Source organism: Paramormyrops kingsleyae, chromosome 4, assembly GCF_048594095.1.
Source record: "Paramormyrops kingsleyae isolate MSU_618 chromosome 4, PKINGS_0.4, whole genome shotgun sequence".
In the NCBI taxonomy this organism is placed as follows: Eukaryota; Metazoa; Chordata; class Actinopteri; order Osteoglossiformes; family Mormyridae; genus Paramormyrops; species Paramormyrops kingsleyae.
This window is the reverse complement of record NC_132800.1, coordinates 4429702-4455062: the sequence shown is the minus strand read 5'-3', so window position 1 is coordinate 4455062 and position 25361 is coordinate 4429702. Positions and strand designations below refer to the sequence as shown.

General features: G+C 43.8%; 1 long non-coding RNA gene across 1 annotated transcript; it reads left to right on the top strand.

Moving 5' to 3' along the window:
- The first annotated feature begins 3912 nt into the window (after positions 1–3912).
- On the top strand, positions 3913–5853 carry LOC140589005 (uncharacterized). Its single transcript, XR_011990183.1, has 2 exons — positions 3913–4681; positions 4965–5853. It is a non-coding gene; the product is annotated as an uncharacterized lncRNA (long non-coding RNA).
- The last annotated feature ends 19508 nt before the right edge of the window (positions 5854–25361 follow it).

Sequence of the window (25361 nt, the reverse complement as noted above, 5' to 3'; positions counted from 1 at the left end):
GTTGAGTTAGTCTGCTGTCTTTGCCCATGTTATTTGTGATTATAGTTCTTCAGGCTTTTATTTACAGTATAATGAGTTCAGTTTCTTTGTTTTTCATAAAGTGTCATTTAGTTGGTGAAATGTGCTGTTGTTGTTATTAACAAAAATGAATTAACTTAGAGTCAGTACCATTCAGCGATTATGCACAGTTAAGGTGTTAAAGCAGAAACTCATGCAAGAACAACATAAATCCCATTAAATGAGACCTACTGCTGTGTCAAAGTGTGTCAGTATGTTTAAGCACCTAATTTTAATGACTCCAGCCTCAGCCTTCTAGGTAAATCTGGGCCTTGTTGTTGTCGTTCTCAGAGTCCTTCAGCTCTGCTTAACATCCCAACATCATTAACATAATTTTTACTTTTGTAGAAACTCTTCCTAGTGTGTCTGAAACTTCACACAGCAAACCATGAGCATATTCTGCACACGCCTTCAGCCTTCTGCATGAGATTAGCGAATATGCTTTGTTTGTGTTAAATTTTAGCCTGAGGCGGCTGATTCTATGTAAATGCAGAGTAATACCATCAAAAACAATGCCTCCCATTCATGAAAAGTTAGACACATCTTTTAATTTGTGGTTTTAATCATCCTATAACCTTTGCTCTGTTTTGATGATTTCAATTCCCTCATGACACTTTGACTTTTTCATTACAGGTTGATTCTGCTTCCTTCAAGGCAATCGCTAAGAACACAATGAAAGGTTTATTCTTTACTCTCTTCGCTCTGTTCATAATCATCTAATCCAAAGTTAAACAGAGACTTACTTCTGATTGGAATAAACAACTTGCATCTGTTGATAATCATGTACAAGAATGCAAAATTTGCACAGCTTAAATGTGTACATTTGCATCATCGCCCCTGATGATCTATTTGCACATAAGCACAGATTGCATGTGATGTATAAGCACTATATATAGATGTATGTTGTGCACTGTGTGCAGTAACTAGCCTATACAGTCTATACTGTGTCTGTGTCAGCATTTTGTATTGCATGTACTCCCCTGTGTTGCTTGTCTAGTTTCTTTATTTATTTTCTGTCTGCGTTATGCCCTAATTGTTGGTTCTCTATTATCATGGTGTCTCCAACAGTAGCATACTGTGTCCACAGAAATGTCCACTAGTTTTGGTTGTATGGTAGTAAAGGTTCTGATCCTGGTTCTAAATTAAACCAGATCTTTGCTGGAAATTTGAAAATGCAGAGAGTTATGAAGAACTCCAGTATCTCGATGCTTCACTCTCCGAAAGGCTTGGATTCCCAATTCAAGCAAACTCGTTGATGGCCTCGGACATCTGATCTGGTGGAGAATGTTCAGGAGCTGGCCTGCATTAACCTTTAGGGGTCTACATGCATGGAAAAGCATGCTGTCGGTTTCCGGTGGAAACAGACGAGCTGGTTCCATGCTGCTGTGGGTCTCCTCTTTCCCGCAGGCACAGAAATCCAGAGCTGAGGTCCGGCCCCCGCGTGGGTCACGGCGTGTTGCTGTGCAGGACTAATCATCCATGACGGCTTTTTAATGAGGTAATTATCAGGCCCACGTTCCGTGTTAGGGGTTCCGGTGAGCCTCGATTAGAACGGGAACCGCTTTGATGTTCAGCTCAGAACACATCATATTAATCAGGTTTGTAATCCACTTATCGGATCGCCAGAAATCTATTGGAATTGGAGTGGATGTGTTGAACAGCAGATAGGTGTCATTTACCAACCCTAACACCTCTATATCAGACTGCAGCCGTGCCAATATGTGCATTATAGGCAGCTCTCAACTTACTCAAAACCAACTTAAGTAAATCTGCACTTACGCAATAAAAAAATGTCAGAGAGACAGAGAGTTTAACCCTCTGGGGTCTAGGGGTAGGAAACACACTTTCACTGACTGGGGCATGATCACACATTTCTCAAATATCATAAATTTAATTCATGGCAAATACATTATTTCTTATATATTTGTTTTGCCATTACACTCATCTTTATTTTAATGCATGAAGGAAGCAGAATCAACCTGTAATTAAAAAGTCAAAGTGTCATGAGGGAATTGAAATCATGAAAACAGAGCAAAGGTTATAGGATGATTAAAACCACAATTTAAAAGATGTGTCTAACTTTTCATGAATGGGAGGCATTGTTTTTGATGGTATTACTCTGCATTTAGATAGAATCAGCCGCCTCAGGCTGAAATTTAACACAAACAAAGCATATTCGCTAATCTCATGCAGAAGGCTGACGGCGTGTGCAGAATATGCTCATGGTTTGCTGTGTGAAGTTTCAGACACACTGGGAAGAGTTTCTACAAAAGTAAAAATTATGTTAATGATGTTGGGATGTTAAGGAAGCACACATGGCCAGGGGCAGCAATCGAACCTGCAGCCATGCTGATGTAAAACCACAGCCTGTGTGCCATACGTCTGATAACAGTGTCATGTACAGTGGTCTGTTTGCATGCTCTTCACCTTTGCATATAATTATTACTTAAATGTTGCTTTCTCACTGTTACCTTGTATTGTACTACCGTTTTTTTTATTTTCAAAAGTGATCTAGAATTGAAAACAAGGACAGCCAGTCCCTGGAGCAATTGTGGACTTAAGGGTCTTGCTTAGAGGCCTACCAGCAGGGGTGCAGGAGGAATTTTTGAAGTGGGGGGGGGGGGGGCAAACAGTGAGCAAAATGTCTCAAATCTTATACCTATCCAGCTGTGCTTGATGAGGAATTCAGCGTGATTTAATATACTAAACATTTTGATTGATGCTGGCTGACGATTTAAGGCACCTCAGTTCTCAGCTTGTTCAGGAGCCAAAAGCCACAATGACGGGATACAAACAGAACGCATGAAGTCACAAATGCGGTAACTATAGATGTTTTTGAATAAAATGTTGAATAAAATAGTTATTTGACCTATCAATTTAAGGAAGAATATCATGGAAGTGAAACATTTTAAAGCCATGTGTAGCCTAACAGGAATGTGTGCATTTTACTCTATCTACCTACTGTACAAACAAGGTAAAGGGAGACGGTGGTAACGCATGTGTACTAGGGCTGTGCAAAAATATCGATACATCTAACTATCGTGATAATTTCTTTTACGATAGTGTATCGATAGTCAAACCTCAAGTATCGATCCAAGTTGTGCCAAAAAAACTCCTCCTCCGCTCCAATAGATGTCGCTAACTCGCTATCAACAAAACACTAAGCAGTACGATATCAGAAGTAAGCAAGACATGAGTGAGCATGGCGGACAATTTAAAAACGCCTCCAGCTTTTAGAGCTGACGTGTGGCTGCATTTCGGTTTCAATACGATACCAGGGAGTACCGAATTAGAAAAAACAAATGTCATTTGTAAGCTTTGCAAATCTATCTTAAAATATTCAGGAAACACTACGAACTTGCGTTATCACTTAACAAGACACCACGCAGATGAATTAGCGGCACTGCGACCTCAGCCGAAACCTCTTGATTTAAGGCAAACTACACTGGATAACATCACTAACAAACTTCCGTCTACCTCAGCTCGCGCAAAGAAGATAACGGAATCAGTTGTGCATTTCATTTGTAAGGATTTGCGGCCGTATAGTGTGGTTGAAAATGCCGGCTTCAGGCATATGGTGAATACTATGGAGCCGCGCTACATGATCCCCACTCGCAGACACATAACGGACGTAGCAGTGCCCACAATTTACGAAGAGGTAAAGCTACATGTCAAAACATCGCTTGCCTCGGCAGAAAGAGTGGCTCTGACGTGCGATGCATGGACCTCCAGAGCAACTGAGTCGTACGTTACGATTACGTCACATTACATTTCAGATGAGTGGGAACTCGTTTCACATATTTTGCAGACACGAGCAATGCATGAGTGCCATACTGGCAGTAACATTGCAGAGTTACTGAAAACTGCATTGGAGGAATGGGACATAAAATGGAAGGACCCTGTCGTCGTAACAGACAACGCGTCAAACATGACTGTAGCAGCACAGCTGGCCGGCATGTTGCATGTAAAATGTTTCGCGCATGCCATCAATTTAGCTTCACAGCGTGCACTGAAGCTCCCATCAGTCGCGCGTCTACTTGGAAGAGTGAGACGCATAACCAGTTTTTTTAGACGCAGCACTACAGCCAGCCACGTACTGCAGCAAAAACAAAAGCTACTACAGCTGCCTGAACACAAACTTATGACTGACGTAGTTACGAGGTGGAATAGTGCTTTTGACATGCTGCAGCGGTTTCTGGAGCAGCAGCCAGCCATTTGTGCAGCCCTCCTCTCAGGTGAAGTGAGGAAGACTGAGAAGGACCTCTGCACACTCAATGATTCGGACATAACATCTGCAGAAGAAATTGTCAGCGCTCTGAAACCTATGAAGGTAGCTACGCTTGTCTTGTCAGAGGAGAGCACCGCAACCCTATCACTTGTGGCACCACTCCATGCCCAGATGATCCATGATCTACAAGAGAGCCCCAGTGAGTCCACCATGATAAAAGAAATTAAATCTGCTATATGCCTGGATCTAAACAAGAGATACTTGGATGATGAGCAGAAAGATATTCTTTATGTGGCCTCAGCTATGGATCCCAGATTTAAGGCTTTGCCCTTCCTGTCTGATGACAAACGCCAGGACATCTATGTGAGAGTCATTGCAGAAGCTGCAAGGTGCCAGGTAAGCTTTGCCAATAAACATTAGAATTCATTGTCAGTTAGACAAGCAAAAATATATATATCTGTTCACATTTTCACATTAAAAAACATGATATATTAAAATGTAAGATATTTATTTTTAAATGTAAGATAAATTAGTTAACAACAACATAAATATATATATATTACATGGAAACTTAATGACCTAGAATTGTCACTGTTCTTATTTGGGACTATTTTTTGTTTCCTTAATTTCCATAAAATCAAAGCTAATTTTGGTGGGGTTTTTTGTTGTTTTTTTCCAGCAGAGAGAGACTGGAGTGGAGGCAAGAGAGACTAATGCAGATGTGGTGCCAGAGGTGGTGGATGTTCAAGGTCCTGTGCAAGAGGACATCCCATCCAAGAGACCCAGAGATTCTTTTACTTTAGCTGATCTACTTGGACAAACATATGGTGCAGTGAGACCCTCACTGAGAAAAACCACACATGAACTGGCAGAGGAGGAGATGAAAAAATACAAGGAAGCAGCACCCCTGTCACTTACTGGAGCCAATCCACTGGACTGGTGGAAGCAGCACCAAAACGAGTATCCACTCTTGTCACACCTTGCAAAAAGATACCTATGTATCCCGGGCACGAGTGTCTCCTCAGAGAGAGTTTTCTCTACCGCAGGGGACATAATCACAGCACAGAGGAGTGCACTTAGCCCAAAACATGTTGATCAAATTCTGTTCCTGAGCAAAAATCTAAAGTAGGCCTGCTATTGTATCCTGCTTGTTGTTGTTAACTTCAGATGGTTCTACAGTCACTCAGGAATGGTACATTTACTTACATTCAATGTTAATATGTAATCATTTATTAGTTATCAAAATATTTTAGACACTTAAGTTTCTAATAGTTTGGAGGCAAAAGATCGTTTTTGGTCTAACAGTTTGGTGACAATGAATACCTCATATTAGAGCATTTTGTTCCAGTTTTATGTTTACTTGATGCACTTTAATTTTTTTGCCACTTACTATTTTAGTTTTATAAATTGTTTATTTAATTTATATGTAACTTTAGTGGCATATACATTTTAGTTGAATGTTTAAGTGTTAAGTTAAGTGTTTAATAACAATATGGACTTCAATCACACTGTGCCGTTCTAACTTGGAATTGGAATGGATGGAAAATAAATTGGAATTGGAATTTTAATTCGTCTGCCTACTTTATCAAGTTGTCAATATAATGTGACACACATATACTAATACAAACTATTGCAATATATCACAATATGTATTGTATCGCAATATATCGCGATATATCGTATCGTGACCCATGTATCGTGATACGTATCGTATCGTGAGGCCCTTGCCAATACACAGCCCTAATGTGTACAGGCAGCAAACACAAGCTGTGAGTAGTTTGTGACGATCGACATGGTTTGCTGAGTTTGAACATTACGGTATCCAACCGTATTTAGGGATACTGTCAAAGTTTTGTTCATTTTTTCCCCTCAAAAGGAGGGTGGACGGATTAGGGTCCCTATATAACTGGGGTGGGGGACAGGTCACCCACCACCGTCTGCGACCCTGGCTAATAGTGACATCACTCTGCCGACTCTGGTGTCTGTACCCTCCCCTGCAATTGTTGCACAAGAATTCCACCGCATTTTTCCAAACACACGTGACAGTGAAATTTAAAACAATTCTCACAGGATCCTTAGGGTGATATATATGACTGCTTTGTTATGAGAGATGATACACAAACCTACACAGATACACCAGCAGGAGGCTGAATTGAGTTTGACTACACAGAGTATTACCTAGTATCTGAAGCCAAACAAGCGCAAACCGGGAAATAAGCTTTTGGTGGAATTGTGTCAGATCATGTTAGCATATTAGCATGTTACCATCAACATGGCTTGGCTCAAGCTATCGATGGAAAATTTAGTCAGTTAGCAGCAGCATTGTTCAGAGCTTGTGACATATTGCAGTTAGTTAACCTACACAGATGTAATCATGGGAGCATGACTCCTCCAATAGCAGTGATCTCCATAAATGATGCCTCTCCATGATCGCCCGACAACTGAACCCGAACATGGATACGGAGCCGTGATTCATTTTTATTAGTGTGACTTTTCTTGATATCGGATGTGAGGAGACATTCTGTTCCTTCACCTTAATAGATGGATAAAACATTGAAAAACACTATTTTCCCGCTCACTACTTGAAGATATTTTATATATATTTGTTTGTTGCCTCGCTGTCTGTGTTTATGTAAAACTATGGACACTCTTGCCTATCCTGTTATATTTTATATAAATATGTTAGTTAAAAAAAAATCTCAACCCGTGATCTCAACCCGATGTTGGCACTTGCTCGTCTCACCAAGGTTGTCACATTTTGTTTATCTTGTTCATGTCCACTGGGCCCATTTCTTACAGTTTAAAAATCCTGTAGGAAATATCGGCCACACTGGGCCCTTGTGATACAGTGGGATACCGATTTAGCTCACTGTGAGATAAATCCTCTCACAGAGGCACCTCTGACAGACATCACTGTGGCCGAACATGCAGGACACCATGCTGTGAATGAGCCAGACAGTTTTATTTAAAGTTGTATAACGGCAGAACACAGTCCAACTTTCTGTAATAGACCTGCACACAGCCGCTTGTAGGGTAGAATAATTAATTAGCCTGTATAAGCTAAATGGCAGGGCTGTTCTCTGGTGTAATTCAGATGATCGTTACAACCAGTTCCTGACCGCAAAGGTACCACCTGATCCCAGCAAGGACGGATGACATAGAGACATGGAAAAGTAAGAACCGGATTATTTTTCTGAGCAGCCGTCTATCCGCTCAATAGCGTAGCATGAATTAGCTTGAAATGAGGGCCCTACTGTTGTTTTTAATGGGTATGTTTGGCCTCAAAGTTAAGTGGGAATGCAAAAGCTATTCATTATTCATCATAAAGAGAGAATCTGTTATCGACTATTCAGCCTTTCAAGCGAAAGCATTAAAATGGGATGTGTTATGCGTCTGAGTGGTGGGCAGGGCTGCATATAGCGGCTGCTCCTTCGGCTTCATTTATTACTGCATTGCAGCCAAGTTATGAAACCGTGGTTCACTGGGATTGGCTGGGAATTAAACTGCAAAGCAGGTGACACAGCGTTCTGGCCAGTAAACAAAGCAAGCTGCTTATGGGGGGATGGGCAAGATGGCCCCCATATATGACAGGACAGTCAAAGTAGCCCCCTTGCTTGCTGATGAAGATCAAGGAAGGGAGAGGGAACCGTATCAGAGAAGGAGCTTGTCCATCAAGAACTGGGCCAGAGAGGAAGAACAGTGATTTCCTGGCTCTTAGGCGGCTGCTGTGATTCACCAAAGTGCTGCTTTCAGCATGAAGGAGTTGAATAGAGGTTATTATTCAGACGGCAGTCAGACACTCATCTGGCACATGACTGCCACTGGAAGCGCAGGACATTTACTGAAACGTAGAGGAATCGTCAAATTTTGTACGTTATATACAAGAAGGAGGCCATTGTACTGTGAACGCCTTGCATTGTAATGAGGGGGCAGGCATAGGATCCTGGATGGTGCTGGGCCCGGGACTGGGGAGGGAAAGTGGTAGAGTGGAGTGGGACAGGTACTGGGGAGGGAAAGTGGTAGAGTGGAGTGGGACAGGTACTGGGGAGGGAATGTGGTAGAGTGGAGTGGGACAGGTACTGGGGAGGGAATGTGGTAGAGTGGAGTGAGACAGGTACTGGGGAGGGAAAGTGGTAGAGTGGAGTGGGACAGGTACTGGGGAGGGAATGTGGTAGAGTGGAGTGGGACAGGTACTGGGGAGGGAAAGTGGTAGAGTGGAGTGGGACAGGTACTGGGGAGGGAAAGTGGTAGAGTGGAGTGGGACAGGTACTGGGGAGGGAAAGTGGTAGAGTGGAGTGGGACAGGTACTGGGGAGGGAAAGTGGTAGAGTGGAGTGGGACAGGTACTGGGGAGGGAAAGTGGTAGAGTGGAGTGGGACAGGTACTGGGGAGGGAATGTGGTAGAGTGGAGTGAGACAGGTACTGGGGAGGGAAAGTGGTAGAGTGGAGTGGGACAGGTACTGGGGAGGGAAAGTGGTAGAGTGGAGTGGGACAGGTACTGGGGAGGGAATGTGGTAGAGTGGAGTGGGACAGGTACTAGGGAGGGAAAGTGGTAGAGTGGAGTGGGACAGGTACTGGGGAGGGAATGTGGTAGAGTGGAGTGGGACAGGTACTGGGGAGGGAATGTGGTAGAGTGGAGTGAGACAGGTACTGGGGAGGGAAAGTGGTAGAGTGGAGTGGGACAGGTACTGGGGAGGGAATGTGGTAGAGTGGAGTGGGACAGGTACTGGGGAGGGAAAGTGGTAGAGTGGAGTGGGACAGGTACTGGGGAGGGAAAGTGGTAGAGTGGAGTGGGACAGGTACTGGGGAGGGAAAGTGGTAGAGTGGAGTGGGACAGGTACTGGGGAGGGAAAGTGGTAGAGTGGAGTGGGACAGGTACTGGGGAGGGAATGTGGTAGAGTGGAGTGGGACAGGTACTGGGGAGGGAATTTGGTAGAGTGGAGTGGGACAGGTACTGGGGAGGGAATGTGGTAGAGTGGGACAGGTACTGGGTGCATGTGTGTGTGTCAGAGGTGTATAAAGAAAGTGGGGCTACAGCTGAAAGGTGACTGGCCCCCAGAGTGCCCCCTCCCCTGTCACTCATCAATCAATATCAAAACATATGATTGGCTAATGATAAGGTTGGACCCTGAATATGAATTATGGCCCCTCTTATGCTCCCCCCCCCCCACATTAAACAATCGTTGACTTGTCCCTGGTATGTATGCTTTAGTGAAGAAAAGAGGAGCCCTGCAATGAGATCACTGATTACAGTGTGTTGATTGTATTTTTAAAAATATTATTAGTCTTGCAGTTCTGGCTATTAAGCAATTTTCAGAAATTGAAATGTATTACTTGATTTGCTCCGTTCATTAGAATGTATCTTGTTAACTCTGTTCATTCCCAGACGTCCTAAACTGCATCACTGGGTAAATAAAATGGGATTTGGACTCGTCTCTTTCATAAAAATGAGAATAACAGTAATGGGAGAAGGAGCCGTTTTAAGCGGATACTGAGAAAAGTAGCTGGTTAATTCCTTTAAAAGCTGTTCTGCCTCCAAACAAACGCTTCAGTCACAAAGGGGCCACATCCTGGAACGCTGACAGGATCAGACCCGAGGCACGGATCCAAACGAGGAGGATGTGAAGTGAATCGGTTTCGGATGCTGACACGACGCCCGTAACATTCTAGGGGAAGGAATGGCGACACATAGAGGCATTTCTACACTCCCATCTGTCACGCATGGCGACGAGCCCCCCCTCCTGACTTACAGATGAACATCGCTGGCGGATACAAAGCATTAAAGGTGTAATTTGGGACGTCACAAGGTACGGGTTAGAGCAGACGAAGCCCACGCCCGGCTTTAACAGATGGTTCTGCGGCGGTAAACACATAAACAGTACAAAACACCACAGAGGCAGAAGGGGCTGTTTACCTTCCTCCACCCCCACAACATCTCTGCTGCCCCTTGAATCTGAAAGCTATCACTGCCGTGATTTGTAAGTGTGATGCCATTTTTGGCCTGGAAATGGTTTGCATGAAGTGAGTAACCCTGGGGGACTTTTAAGCAAGGTCCTAGGAGAGAGAGAGAAAGCGAAAGATCCTACGCCTGACCCAGGACCTTCCTGCTGTGCCACCGCGCCGCCCTTAAAACAATCCATAACAAGTAAATAAAGTGGAAAATCACCACATAAAAATAAGAAATTACATATTCACATTATAGCAGGATGCTGATGAACAAAACAACTGTGTACTTTTACAGTACTTACTTCTTAATCAAACCGTCTTGCTCGTTTTCACCCATAAATGGAAATGAAAATTATTTTGTTAAGACTGTGAGTCTAACTTTTGTATGTATAATTTGCTGGTGTTGCATTCGGAAGTTTGCTAGAGTTCATTATGACACCAACAATGTTTCCGCAGATTTTCTGTTTGCACCCAGTTTACCTTGAAGGCATTTGGTTGGAAACTGGCTTGAAGTTGAATTTTTTACCTGCTCATGGCAGATTCTGGTGGCCAGTAGAGATGCCGTTTGCTGCAGGGCCTCATGGGTAAGTGCTGCCCAAGATGTGCTTAGTGCTGTGGAGGTGACCACAGCCCATACCGGGATACCAGTCAGTGCAAGACAGAGAGAGTATGTGTGACTGTGTGTGGGTGTGTGTATGTGTGTGTGTATTCAGGAAGGACAGCAAGTAAGATTCTTAGCACCAGTTGGAGAAGATCATTATCCAGAAAAAAACGGCAAAAATGTTGAGTCCTGCTCGTGCATAGCACAAAGGAAGACAAATCGATTGGCCGCCAAGGACAGACAGGGAAGGTCAGAGACGCTGGGAAGGAGCAGTACTGGTAGTGGGGGGGCTCTGGCTGAAGCCCACCCCCCCGGCCCCATAGAGGCCCAGCTGACCTAGTGAGAAGCCTCATTACACCAGCCTCGGCCTCCTGAAGAAAGTCCCTGACCCAGTTACTCCTCCTCCTCCTGCTTCATCACTTCTCCTGTTCGCCTGTTTCTGCCATCTCCGCTTAGCATGCTAATTGTTCATGCCAAAGGACGGCCACCCTGCTCACCAGCTGTAGGAGCCGCCCTCTAAGATCTCCAACTGGCAAGAGATCTCAACGCACAGCTTGTCAATGCAGAAGCACGTTGAGATGTCGCTGTTTCGGCTTAGTGATGAGGATGTCCTGAGGGATACGTGCTACATACAGTAGAGCAGCCGGCTTTTTATATGGAGCTTATGTTCCATCCGGAAAGTTCCGGAAGATCCTATGCGTCTCCTTCCAGTGATTGTCTAATCAGAGTTGGATTGGTGACCATTTTCTTCTTCTTCTACCTCTTCTCTCTTCTCCCAGCTGCTCTGATCAAACGAGTGTCTCGTGGCTAATCATGTTGAGATGTTCTTAAGGACTGCTGACAGGCCTGAATACTGACCCCCCTCAGAGGAGGTGATTTTTAAAGCTGTGTGAAGCGTCTCTCTCACGTAGAGTGACTCGAGGGTGAAGAGCAGAGGTTTGTGTCCACAGCATCCTCAGAGGCACCATGTGAAATCAGTTGGCAAAGTATTTAATCTAGTTTCAACCTCATGGTAGAGTTGATATTTCTTTGTATAAATGCAGGTGTTACACACAATCTCGTGTTAGACTGGCATCCCATCCAAGACATACCCCTGCCTTGTGCCTTATGCTGCATGGGATAGACTCCAGCCCCCCCCCACGTTCCTTTCCAAAATAAGTGGTTGGATGGATGGATGGATGGTCCATGATTAATTTGAAACCTTGAAGCACTTTGATGCCCGATAACAGATGTGCCTATATAGGGCTGAATAAGATCGAGCTGGTGCTTTACATCAGCACACCCATGCAGAATAAGCAGCGTGAACCCTGAGAGTTAAATAACTTTCCAAATCAAACAACATCTCGCCTTCCCTTGGGTCCCCCAATTGCTAACTGTGCAGGAGATTCACTGAAGGCTAAAATGTTTTCGGAGGAAAAAAAGAAGAAGAGAAAAAATAGTCAGGGTTTCTTCTTTGGGGAAACCAGACCACAGGACTGCAAAACGTACATGAAGTCGACCACTACTCACGTATCTAATGAAATGTGTATCGAAACCAGAGACTCCAGTCTGGAAAAATAAACAGTAAAAATGAGTCAAAACATACAGTATAGCAGAAAAAGAGTTTCAACTGTGACTCACATCAATAATTAATCAATCCCACATGGGCGGGAGCTACGTACTCACCTTGCATTAGCGATATGACAAACAAGCAATTAGAAAACGATCCTGATCCTTAAATGCCACTTTTTCAAAAGGTTTGTTTGATCTGGAAAATAGACCTTTACATATCGCATCACACATACGAGTATGCAAATAAAATTCGTAATCTGAGGCAAACGTGAGGGTGATTACACTTGCAAATTGTCTGTGCATGACAAAAGTCACCTGACTAAAGAAATAAATGCTGTATAACCAGGGAGCAAATAGGAAACTCAATTCTGAAAGGTTCTATTCGTCCCATTCCAGTGGAGTCCAATCTGTGGTGCCCAATCAGAGCAGACTAGGGGCACCATTTTCTTTTTGTTGTATAACTTTGCTTGTGGATCCAGATGCTTTTCCAGAAGGTTTTATGCATCTCCCTCCTACTAAGGTCTAACAGCTTCATGCCAAAGTGGGCCGTTAGGGTCTCTCCGCTTCCCACTTTCCTGTCATGGGCAGCAGCAGATTCACTCTGGGAAATTACCGTAGCGGGTTTCAGGACTCCGGGGGAGGGGGGTGGTGTATGCATGTCTGGAGCTCGCCAGGTTGGGTCGAGCTGAGCCTCTCTTCTCCAAGCCCACCAACTGCCACACATCTATGGGGTCCCAGAGCTGTGCCGTTTCCCAGGGCAGCAGCAGGCCTACTATCTGTCTGGCTTCCTTCTTGTCATGAGAACCCCAACCACGAACTCCAGGTCTGATATCCAGCCAAAGGAACATTCCCAGATTCTCAGTGTTTTTTTGCCCCAAGATTACTCCAGACACCCCTACCCCCCCACAGAGATATGGGTGTACTCCATGGACTGCCCCCCCCCCCCCCCAGCCCAAACATGACACCATGACTGACCATTGGCGAAATTTTCCCAGCCCACACAGCCATTGGCCCACTGGGAAAATCAGTCAATCTTCTCACGCAAACCTGGTTACTAGGTGGTTGGGGTCGACCCAGGGCAAGAGATCAGCATGTGATCCCGCTTCTCTCCCGAGCTATGGGACACATGCCCCCCACCCCGAGTGATGCAAGCCAGCCAGGTGGTGAAATGATCACAAGCGCTTCCAGCATGGCAACCTTTAATCCCAGTGAAAATTAGTAGTGGCTTATGTGTATGTGCGTGTGCCTGAATTTTATGGAGCTAGCCCTGCATCATTAATGTTTACCATTGCTGTAATGTACATGCCTCTCCACTGGGGGGCTCTCCTTTTGATATATCCTCCTGAGACCCAAGAAAAAAAGTGTCCTTCAATTATAGGTTATTTGTCTTTGGAGGAAATAAGATATCTTACAATTTAGATTTTTTCTAATTTATTTTTATTTTTAATTTCGCAGCATGTCCTCTTTAGTGTACAACAGGAATAAATATGTTTCCTTACATCAGTGAAGAGAACATGTCCACTACAATGGACATAAATGAATGGGTGGGGTCTCAGGAGGATATGACTCCGGTGCCTGCCATCATCGATAAATGTCAGGCTGGCGAGTGTGGGCCATAACATTTGTATTTTTTCAAACAGGGTCCCTATTATATAAGCGCTAACCAGCTATTTAGCTGCTGCCGTACATCAACGGCCATAGAGGGGTGGTTGGAAGGGCCGGGGGCTAGGGTTGGTATAGTGATGCTTACATTCCCTGCCCACGTTGATCATGAAAGCCAGGTAGAGGCCCCTCCTGCCTTCGAAGGTCATTTATAACATAAATAATTGCCAGGACTATCAAACCTAGCAGTCTACAGAGAAGGACTTAAACAGCAAATCAAAAGGGGGCGCTCTCAGCCACAGCCTTCTGGGGGGGGGGGCTGGTAGGTGGCTGGTTTTAAGTGTGTTTCCCTAACCTAGCTGCCGTCATTGGTCACATGCTCAGACAGAACTCGCTAGAACCTTCTGTGTGTGGAGATTTAGTGCGAATAAATCGGTGATAAATTCTGATTATTACAAACACGCTAAAGGACAAACGCAGGAAGCCGGCGCCTCTATTTACTGCTGTGAGAAACAGCCGAGTGCTGCTAGGGACTGACACAGGCGGGACGTCACTGTCTGAGAACTGGATCGAGGACCAGGAAGAAAAGGCTCCGTGTAACTGAAGTGGGGGTTTAATGGGGGGGTTGGGGGCAGAGCAGCACCTGGCTGACTCTGTCATCTTCAGTGGGAGGGGGGGGGGTCATGACAGGCTGGCGGGGGGGGGGGGGGGGGTGGTCAGTGAGTCGTGACTCCTCCTCAACACTGCGCTCACCTGTTCCTCCACAAGGGGGCACTGTTGCCCAGGGAGACCCCCCCCCGATCGCAGCCTTGTACCCCTCCCCCCCCCCTGCACAAAACGACACAAGCTAACACAGGCTCACTGAGGGTATGGCGCCTCTGATGGTGCATACTGTATTAACACGAGTGCACCTTTCCAGAATGCTCTCTGGCCCACACACACAAACACACACGTTGGCATTCCTTCCATTCATTTCTTAATTCCTACCCAGCCCTAAGCTTAAGCATAAGTAACCAAACAAAAGACATTTGACATTTACTTTTTTATTGCATTCACAGATTTATATAAAATTGAGATTATCCTAATGGGGACGTGAAAAATGATCCCAGAAGTAAGCAAGTTTCAGGTTTTCCACACTTTGAGTACATTTTAGTCCCCAAATATGATCTATGCAAGCTCACCCCACATCCACATACAAGCCTGGGTTGGCGACATTCCAGAATGCATTCATCAGTTCCAATCCAAAGAGTTGGAATTCAAATCTCCCTGAAATTCGAATTCAGTTCCAATTCCGTTCCCCATAGTTTTGTTTTCCAACCCCAACTCCAGTTCCATTTCCTGATTTGGATTGGAACTGATGAATGCATTCCGGAATGATCCCAACCCTGAGTTACACACACACATACACACGCATGGTCGGGTATACCTATCCTTATGGGGCCCGCTCATTCACTTCTATGGGAAAAATGCTAACGCTAACTATGACAACCTTAACCCCCACCCTGCCCTAACCATAACCATAAGTAAGTTTTTGCATTTTTAGTTTTTTCATAGCAGTCTTTTTCATAGCCAATTTTTATTAAATAGAGTTTTCCCTTATGGGGACCAGGATATTTATCACGTTATGGGGACATTGTGTCCCCATAAGCATAGGCATATCTGCTCCCACACACACACACACACACACACACACTCATTTCACCTTCCTGTCACAGAGCAAATCTCCTTGGTTTATATGGTTCAGTGCTGGAGTCTCTAACTGTGTCACAAGAAAGGAAAGTATAACATTTTAAAACCAGTCTGGCCTTCAGCTGTCACTGTCATTGTATGAATTACAGCTGTTAGCTGGCCGCTTCTTGTTAGCGGCGGCTAACAGAACTGTGCTAGCCTCTTTCACAAGCCATTATCAGCAGAGCTGGTCTTCCTTTGTGTAAGCCCCCCCACTCCCCCCACAATGAAGGCCTGATAAGGGCCAAAGAAAGCCAGCCAATTTACTCCCGACGCCACCAAGAGGCTGGCCTGCAGATATACCGGTATGTGGCAGCTAATTATGCATTGTGTCCTATTCAATCCTGATGTTAATTTAATAGCTGTGATCGTTTGATTCTTTTGCATTTTTATCCTGTGATATTTGCCATCCTTCTTTATGAATATAAGGGAAGGTAAGATATACTTCATCTTTGGATCCAAGCCACTGCCTTCCATGACATACAATACATTCAACAGAATCACAACCTACAATACACACAACATGCCTTACACTTTCATACATACATTGTCCTCAAACCATAAAAACCTATAGACACACTAATAATAAACAATAAATCAAACAAATGAAAAAAGTAACAAATTAATGCATTTAAAAAAGACCTAACAAAGACATACTGTTATTTGTTCATACCTTAATGGAAGATAGAATGAATGACGTCTTATATCTATTCAGCCTACAATTTGGCATCCTGTACTGTCTGCCGGAGGGTAGCATTTCAAATTCAGGTTCAGAATGTGTGTCGGATCCTTCAGGATTTTCTGTGCCTCCCTAAACACAGATTCTCATACAGAGACTTAAGGTGATGCTTATCATGAACCCCAGCGATCTACAAGGCCCTTTGAATAAGACATGCAAGCTTGGACTTACTGTTCTGACAAGTTACCATACCAAGTTTGTATTCGATATAGGATCACACTCCCTAGGATCATTTAAAAAAAATAAAACCAATAGTTTACTGTTAACACCATAAAATCTAAGCCTTAAAAAATATATCCTCTGTTAACATCTAGCACAATGATTTTCAACATGAGCATGCTGAGTGAGTGAGCTATCATTCTAGACAACAAGAGTGACCTGACGTATGGATACATTGTGAATAAGCAATGGACTAAGTTCACCAATTGACCTTAGATCAAATATTATGTCCTCGGTCTTCATTACATCCACGACTAGGTGGTGAGCATCACATAAATAGCTTGAATTCATCTGAAAATTCATCTGAAAATCTCAGAGTGTCATTTCGTAGGTTTTTAGTGAATCACTTCTTTGAATATAATGTACAATGAACCGGGGAGCTCACACATCCCTGGGTGGGGTGGGGTGGGGGGAGGTGTCCTAATAAATTTTAGTTCTGAAACTGCTTTGTTGACCTTCACATATTGAACTGTTACTTAAGAAGGTACCATTTAATAATAAAAGGATTTACTAATTTAATTAATCTGTTTCAGTATGTCCATTAATAAATAAGGCTGCAGAGTAGTAAAAGCTGAACTAAAATCTATAAAAATTAAACGTTCTAATACCTTGGTGTCCTCCAGATATTTCAAGACTAAATGGGAGATGCTACTCATTGCATCACTTCTCCCTCATCGGTAAGCAAACAGCCAAGGGTCTAAATCATGTATTACCTCTGCTTTTAAGAAAGACACCATGTATTTCCCAAAGCTTTTCATTACAACCGAAATCAATGCTTCCGGCCTATAATCGTTATTCTCTGTGGGGTAAGACTTTTTTCGGAACTGGAACAGTGTGCAAGTCTAGTGATCAGCGGGCACCAGGCTGGAGTAAGCTCTACCGCACGGGATTTTAACGGGCAGGCAGAAAACACATCCAGACCATTAGCTTTCCTAGTACATAACTGTCAAAATAGTGACTGTATTTTTAAATTGCCCACCTCATGCCTTATGCTTGTGCTTTTACTCAGGGACTTTAAAACAGCATTACATTTGTTGGTAAAGTCCTGTGTTTAGAATCATAGGTAAAAGTTGTTCAGCTCCCTAGCTTTCTGTAGGTCATTGGAGGTAGCTATGTGCTTTTTGCTTGGTTCCAAATTAATGAAGGCCTTTATTACGCTCCAGAGGTTTTTATAATTCATGGAAGTGAAATGACGTTCAGTGATTTTCCACTTTTGGTCCAGCCATGTCTTTCTTTCTGAATGCTGCCTTCTTCTGATTAATGTAAACCTTTATGTCCTTGTGACGTAAGCTTTATTGATCAGTTGTATTTGGTGACAACGTTGTCCACACAGAAGTTTATATAGTCTGTTGTTCTCTCTGTGGTCACATGAATGTCTGTGTCATTAAAAACATTCCAGTCTGTGCATAGGAAACATCCTTTAAGTTTTTTTATTCCCTCATCCGACCAGACGGTCACAGTTTTCACCCGTGGCTTACCGTGTTTCAGCATGGTTTTATATGTGGGGATTAAGAGGATGGTTAGAATTAGCCAAAGGGGGGTTGATTTCATCAACATAGGCATTTCTGTTATTACCATAGCACTTATCAAGAATCCTGATTTCAAGTGTCCCACACATAACATATTGTTCAAACCCAGGCAGTGATTGTTCAAGTTTACAGTGATTAAACTCACCTAAAACAAAAACAGGGGTGTTCAGTGTGCACTGTAGTTCTTGATGTACATAGTCTGCAATTCAAGCAGCCACTCTTGCTGCCTTCCCGGCTAGGAGGGATATAACGCATTCAACAATACATCCAAACTCCCTTGGAGGATAACATGGTCTAGATATCATGTGCAAGACCACAGCACCTGGGCAGCAGACTGTCTCCCTAACCGCGTACTGTTTGCTCCAGTCGTCACTTACATACACAGCCACGCCACCATCTTTGCCTTTCCCCACTAGTTCATTCCTGTCTGCACGGGTGAGAGAGAACTCCTCAATGTCAACCAAGGAGTTTTGAATATCCTGGTGTAGCCAATTTTCCATGAATACCATCAGACATAAGGTGCAGTACTCAATGCACGCCCTGGTGGCAGCTCGGAGTCCATCCATTTTGGCTCAAAGTGATCCTGCGTTGCATAGGTCAGCAGCATCACACAGTCGGGCAGATCCACAGGGACCAGTGTGATGGCACGAAGCACTAGCAGTGCATCTCAGGTATAAGTGATAGGTGGTTGTGCCTCCATGCCTACAGGTAGTGCTTGGCATGGGATATAAAGTCGAGTGATGGTCAGCACGAGGTGAACATATTGGATTATTCTTGTCATGTGGGTCTCGGCACGTTTCCACAGTGCAAACAACAACTTTCACCGACAATATTAAACAACATAAACAAACAATTGCAATCGGCTATGAGCCGTGGGTCACAAAGACGGCAGCGCCTCCAGAAGTGATGATAAATCTTATGTACCAGATACATGTTAAGCAAACGGCGTGTGGCATAAAGGTAAATTCTTGCAGACATCGAACCTCTGTACTGTTTTCAAGGTTACTGAGTGTCAAACATCCTAAATCTTATGCCCTTCATTATTAAGGGTCAATGATGAAGCAGTGCATTCTGGGATACATGTCATTTCCTCTATGAACGCAACTCTGTGCATTCCTGTATGACTGCATGCACATGGGACCACGGCCAGAAAGTTTAAACACTTAAAGCTGACTTCGATGAGCAGAGTGATGCTGACCATCACAAGGGCAACTGTGGGCAGTGAATCCCCATCATGAAAAGGCATGGCAGTGAAGGGCTAACTAGGTCTTCCGGAACTCTCCATTCCAGAAATTAATGTTTATCATATTAGAAACTTCACAGCCACCCACCTGAAGGCCCTTATCTGCTATTTGATTATTTGGCGTTCTTGTACTTTTTTTAATCGTTAATTAATATTTGATGAGGGGGGGGTTTGGAGACAGGTGCGGAAGAAGTCAAGGCCACGGCCGGGGGAGGTGGCGGCTGGCGTGAGCAGATGCCATGCGACAGGATGGCAGGTGGCACAGCGTACAGTGGGCACCGCCAAGCATTTCAGGAAGCTGACTGTGGGGCAGAATGGTGACCGATGTGAAAGCCTGTGAGGGGACCTACTGCCACCGCTTTGATCAAACTCTTTAGCACCTGATGTTCCGGCAGAACATTCCCTTATTTCTGTGTCTAAACATGCAGATGTGGCGGGGAACGCCGATCCCTATGAGGCCCTCTGTCACTTCGATGCCATGGCTCAGTCTGACCCGTAAGCCTTACATCCCATCCCCGAAGCCACCCCCACGAATATCATGTTTATTTTATACCATCCCACTGTTACAGAGCTTTGTATTATAGTTCCTTCCTCCTTGTTCGAGTCTGAGTTGAGTAATCAGATTTCGTTTTTGATTGGCATGGCCCAGGCAACGTCTGTGTGTCACGGTGGCTGATGACCCAGCTGATCCATCTTTTTGTGCTAATTATCATAGCAGAGTGTTGTGTCTGACCTGATCCCATGATCCTGGGCCCAAGAATGAAACTGTAGTTTATCAACGTAATACAAAAAAAAAATATGGAAATAGATACATCACTGTTTCTCAACCCAGGCCTAAGGGACCCCCCCACAATCCACATCTTTGCACCCTCCCGCTTTCCAGCACACCTGTACCTGGTATTTAGTGTTCGATAGATAGACAGACAGATAGATAGACAAATAGACAGATAGATACTGTAGATAGACAGACAGATAGATAGATAGATAGATAGATAGATACATACATACATACATACATACATACATACATACATATGGGGAATGGAACAAAGGGATTTATATACATAGTGCAATGTGTACAGTATGTAAATAATAAGTGATACAGCAGCATGTGATTCTTACTCATGTATGGTTAAGGGAGAATAAGAACTTGGTGATCATGGCTGCTTGTGTCACCTTTACCTCGATGCAAGAAGCTGGAAAAATGTGACGTAAATTTCAAGGTCTCCTGCTGCAGTGGGTAAATGAAAGCTTATCTCCTTCTGCGTGTGTGTGTGTGTGCTGGTGAATGTGTGTGCGTGTGTGTGTGTGTGCGTGTGTGTGTGCATGTGTCTGTGTCTCACACCCCATAGATACCCACCTGACACCAGAATTGCCACTTGCCACCAGACTGGATCACTGGATTCAGCGATTCCCTCCCGCAGGCTGTCAAGAGGCACACTGAAGTGACACTGATGGATGGAGAGTAAGCCGTATATATGTCCAGTGCAGGAAGGTCCAAAGACATGCAGCAGAACCTCTCAGCTTCAGAATTTTGCAACATCTATACATTCATTTGTCATGCTTCCTCCTAGCTGATAAAATATTAATTTGTATGACAGGTCACATGATCCATTTATTCCATTATGAGTGGTTAATTATATTTGCTTCCGGCTGTAGCCATTTGTGTGACAATGCATTTAACTGTGAAAAAGTTCATCAGACCATTCTGCTGTACAGAGGCAAAACATCATATCTGCATATTTTATTAAAATTGAGCTCTAACTGAAATCGTGTCTCTTAGGTTATGTTTTATCTCGGGACAAGATATCTTGGAAGACACGATCCACATAGTGGCTCCAACAAGACAGAGTTTTTATTAACAAAACAGAACCTCAAGGGAGACAGAAAACAAGGGGACCAAGAGGGGTCAAAACTAAACTAAGTCAGGGAGCAAGACCAGAAAAACAATACCAATACAATACAGTAACTAACACAGGGTAATTGTAACTAAGAGGCACACAGCAACACAGAGAAACAGCCACAATGAACCACTGAGGAACAGAAGAAGAACAGGAACTTAAATACACTATTAAGAAGAAATGACACAGGACAGGAGTGAACCATAACCAAATCAACCAATTACTAAGAGCACGGGACAACAATGAGTAAGTGGAGTGAATTACAATTACCAAACACCAGTGACTAGGAAACAGTAACAAACAACAGAGGGCTATCAACACTAGGAAAAAGGAACACAAGTAAAACATAACGTAAGGCACAGGTAGGGTAACCTAAAACAATACATGACATAACCATACAGACACCAGGAGATAAAGTAAAACCAAAATATAGCATGAAGGTGAGGCAGGCCTCAGGCCAGCCTTGAACTCATGAGAAGAGAAATGTCAACCTCTGTGGCTGCATGCTTAATCCATTGAGTTACCCCGTAGCCAGGGGAGCAGGGAATCACACTGGGGAAACACCGAATGGAATGGCCACTGGAAACTGCTGACCAAATGGCGAAAAGAGACGGGACAGGGCCAGATGGGCACTGACCCTGACAAGTACAACCTTTTTTTTTTAATAAAACACTACTAATTACTAACCTACTATGTGCGCATGGACAGTCAAAAAATTTGGAAGCCCCTATTCCAGTTTTATTGCCAGTGTACTGCCTGTGCTTTTCCTCTGTAAGGCAGCATCATCCTCACCTGTGCCCAGATAATGACATGGTGAAGCATAGCTGTAAAGCGTACAGTGCCTGGAAGTACATGCATGATGCAGGCACTGAGAATAATGTCCTGTCAAGCTGCAACCAGCTTCCTATACTTCTGAAGATCTGATCAGAAGACCATGTCAGAAAAAAACTTTGATGCTCTTGGGGGTCTTCAAGAATGCAGAGAAAAGTTTTGACTAGTTGCCGAGGCTGAAGTGAGGAGAAGTGAGTGCCATAACTGCTGGTTTTAGGTGTTGGGGGAGTCATTCTTTGAGCACCTGGGCTTTATACAATGGAATATCAATCCTGAGATCTCTTACCGCCAGGGGTGAACGTCCACAATGAAGCCTGCATAGCAGAAGTAAAAACAGAGTAGCTGGAAGTGACTGATTGAAAAAGCCATGTGGAGAGATGATAGTGTCGAGGCAAAGAGCAAAGGCAGAACGGCCCATGGATTCAATCCTGGAGAACTCCCCATGACAGGTAGGCAAGTACAGAGAGTCCTTCAAACCCAACCTGGTCAAAGTAGTACAGAGGAGCATCAGCAATGTGCATCTCATTCAGGAGGGACAGGAGGGCTGCTGTCTAGCTGGATTAAATGGGACACATAGTCTGAAACGGATGTGGATGGATAAGATGGAATGGAGTAGATCAGCAGTTAAGGGGGTCTGAGAAAGGTTGAGGAAGGCTGGTGATGATCCTGATGAGGGGGAATCGCAGGCACCGGCTTTCTGAGAGGTCCTGTGATTTTCCCTCCTGAGCTTTCAGCCACGCCCTGTCTATACAAAGAGCTTAGTCTGGTAAAATGGATGGGGGAGGGTGACATCAGAGTAGATGGAGGAGTGAAACAGAGGATGTGGGGGCACCAGAGAGGAGAAGCATGGTGCAGGGTTTCTGCAGGTTTTCTAAGAGTAAATTTAAGACTTTTTTAAGACCTTTTTAAGACCAAATAAAGAAAATTTAAGGAAAAAAAAAATATCGTAGGGAAATTCATACGAATATATTATAATCATAAGAATTATGATATTATATTATAATCATAAGAATATACGTATTCTTCGGCCTTCCAATCGCACTACATGTCTAAATAGCGCGCTTTAGAAGAAAGGGTTCATCTGCGCATGCTTGTCAAGTTCTTCTTCGGGTTACTGACAGATGAAGCAGCACATAACGCCATCTACCGTTCAATGAATATTGAGCGATCTAAGCCATGTAGCACAGAAATTACGCTTTCGCTTCTCTTTAAAATCAAAACACACGAGGAAACAATCCCTCACAAAAATTAATGCCATGATCATATGAATTTAAGATTTGCTGGTCTGATTTAAGACCTTTTCAAGGCCTTAATTCACGGAAAAGTGATTTAAGACTTTTTAAGACTTTTTTAAGACCCGCGGAAACCCTGAGGGTGGTTGTGTATGGAAGGGACGCCCCCAGAATATTTTGCATTGAGAGATATACCAGACCCATGACGAGATTCTGGGTCTCAGGCCAGATCCAAGGACTCCCATAATATTCTCAGATTCTGTTTTGGATTACTCAAGTTCATAGAATGGATTTGATATTTTAGATCATTTTCATCCAACTTATGACACTTAGCAAATGAGGAGGAATTTACAATCATGGGAACAAATTGTTAAATGGCTTTGAATTGGTCCTATTTGCCCAGGAGAAATCAGAGCCTGCATAGGCACGGCCCTCGGACATGGGCTGGCCAGCCAGGGCAATGATGCTGGACCCCTGAGGATGATACTTAACCTCCACTAATGAGTATGATGATGTAATATAAGCAAGGAATGACCGTGGGTTTGGTTGGGTCACAGGGTCATGCACAAGGTCAAATTAGTGATGAGGACATGCCCAGCCAGAATAACAGTCTTCATGCTTCTCCTCCTGTTTAACTAATCAATCAGCCTACTAACCAGCTCACTCTCTCATCATCGGTAGCCAAGAAATATGTCGAGTCTCCTTTGGTTTCCTGGCAACACCCAGTGGTGGTGTGTACCATAACTGAAACTACACATTTGCATGGAGCCCCCGATGATTAATGGCCCCCTGTTGGCAATAGGCAGTAACTACAATAAACATTAAATAAATGCATTTCTTATTTAGGAGATGCTGAAGCATGGTGTTCCAAATAGTTAGCTACGATGTTCTCACAATACTCACTGGCTGATTTAGTTTTTGAAACATTTGGCTGGAAGAGGCACATTATCAGTGGAGCCACAGAAACACCAAACCGACCCCCAGCCACATGCACTGGTCAGTGTTCTCTTCTCCCCAGTGTCAGAGTAATGCGACAGAAACATGTTCATCACTGTTGCACTCATCCTCATTTTGTCTGGTATTTATGGAGTGACTCTGTGTCTCAGATATAATGCTTTCGCCTGAGAATAAAAGTAAGGCACCCAAACACGGTAGGTGGAGATTCACCGGCCGGGTCCCGCGTTGATAATCCACATCAGCTTGAGATGCAAAACAGCTTCACAAAGCATCAGCGTTTCCCAAGTTCAGCAAGAGATGAAACATAATTCAGGGTCACTGTCTGTTTGTCCTTATAATCTGTTTAGAACACAAACACACAGACACACATACTGTGCCTCTTATTACTAATATTCTCTGTATCCCAAACACAAAACATATTTGCACCCCATCTATAGTCCCCATATCTCTATGGATGTCTACTTTCTTTACTGCAGTGCCACATAAATTGAATATATATTTTTCTTAAATTAAAAAAAGGAAAATCATGCACCCAGGGAAATTAGAGACATACTTTTATTTCACAAACAATGTTGCAGGTTACTGGTTGGGCCTTGAATAACATCAGCTGATAATCCAATTCCGATTTCACATCTGGCATAAAGGGGCTGACAGGCATCGATCGAGCTGGTAAGATGTGAGACTTCAGGGCATGTCGGGAATTGGGAATTCCTCTCCCTGATGTTCTGTCCATTTCAGGTTACCTTTCCTCGCTGCTCCTTTCATTCGGATGATACTTTTGCTTCTGGCATCCATGTCGGGGGGAGCAATGTGACCTCCATCCAAATTCACAACCCTGGGCCTGAATTTGTGATTTTTTAAATGTGTGTGTGGTCCTCCTTGGGAATCATTGTTGCTTTAATAGTATATGGGATTGATTATTGCTGTATGCACCTCCACAGACACACACACACACACACTGACTGCTATATTAATGTGTTTAAAAATCAGTCTACAAA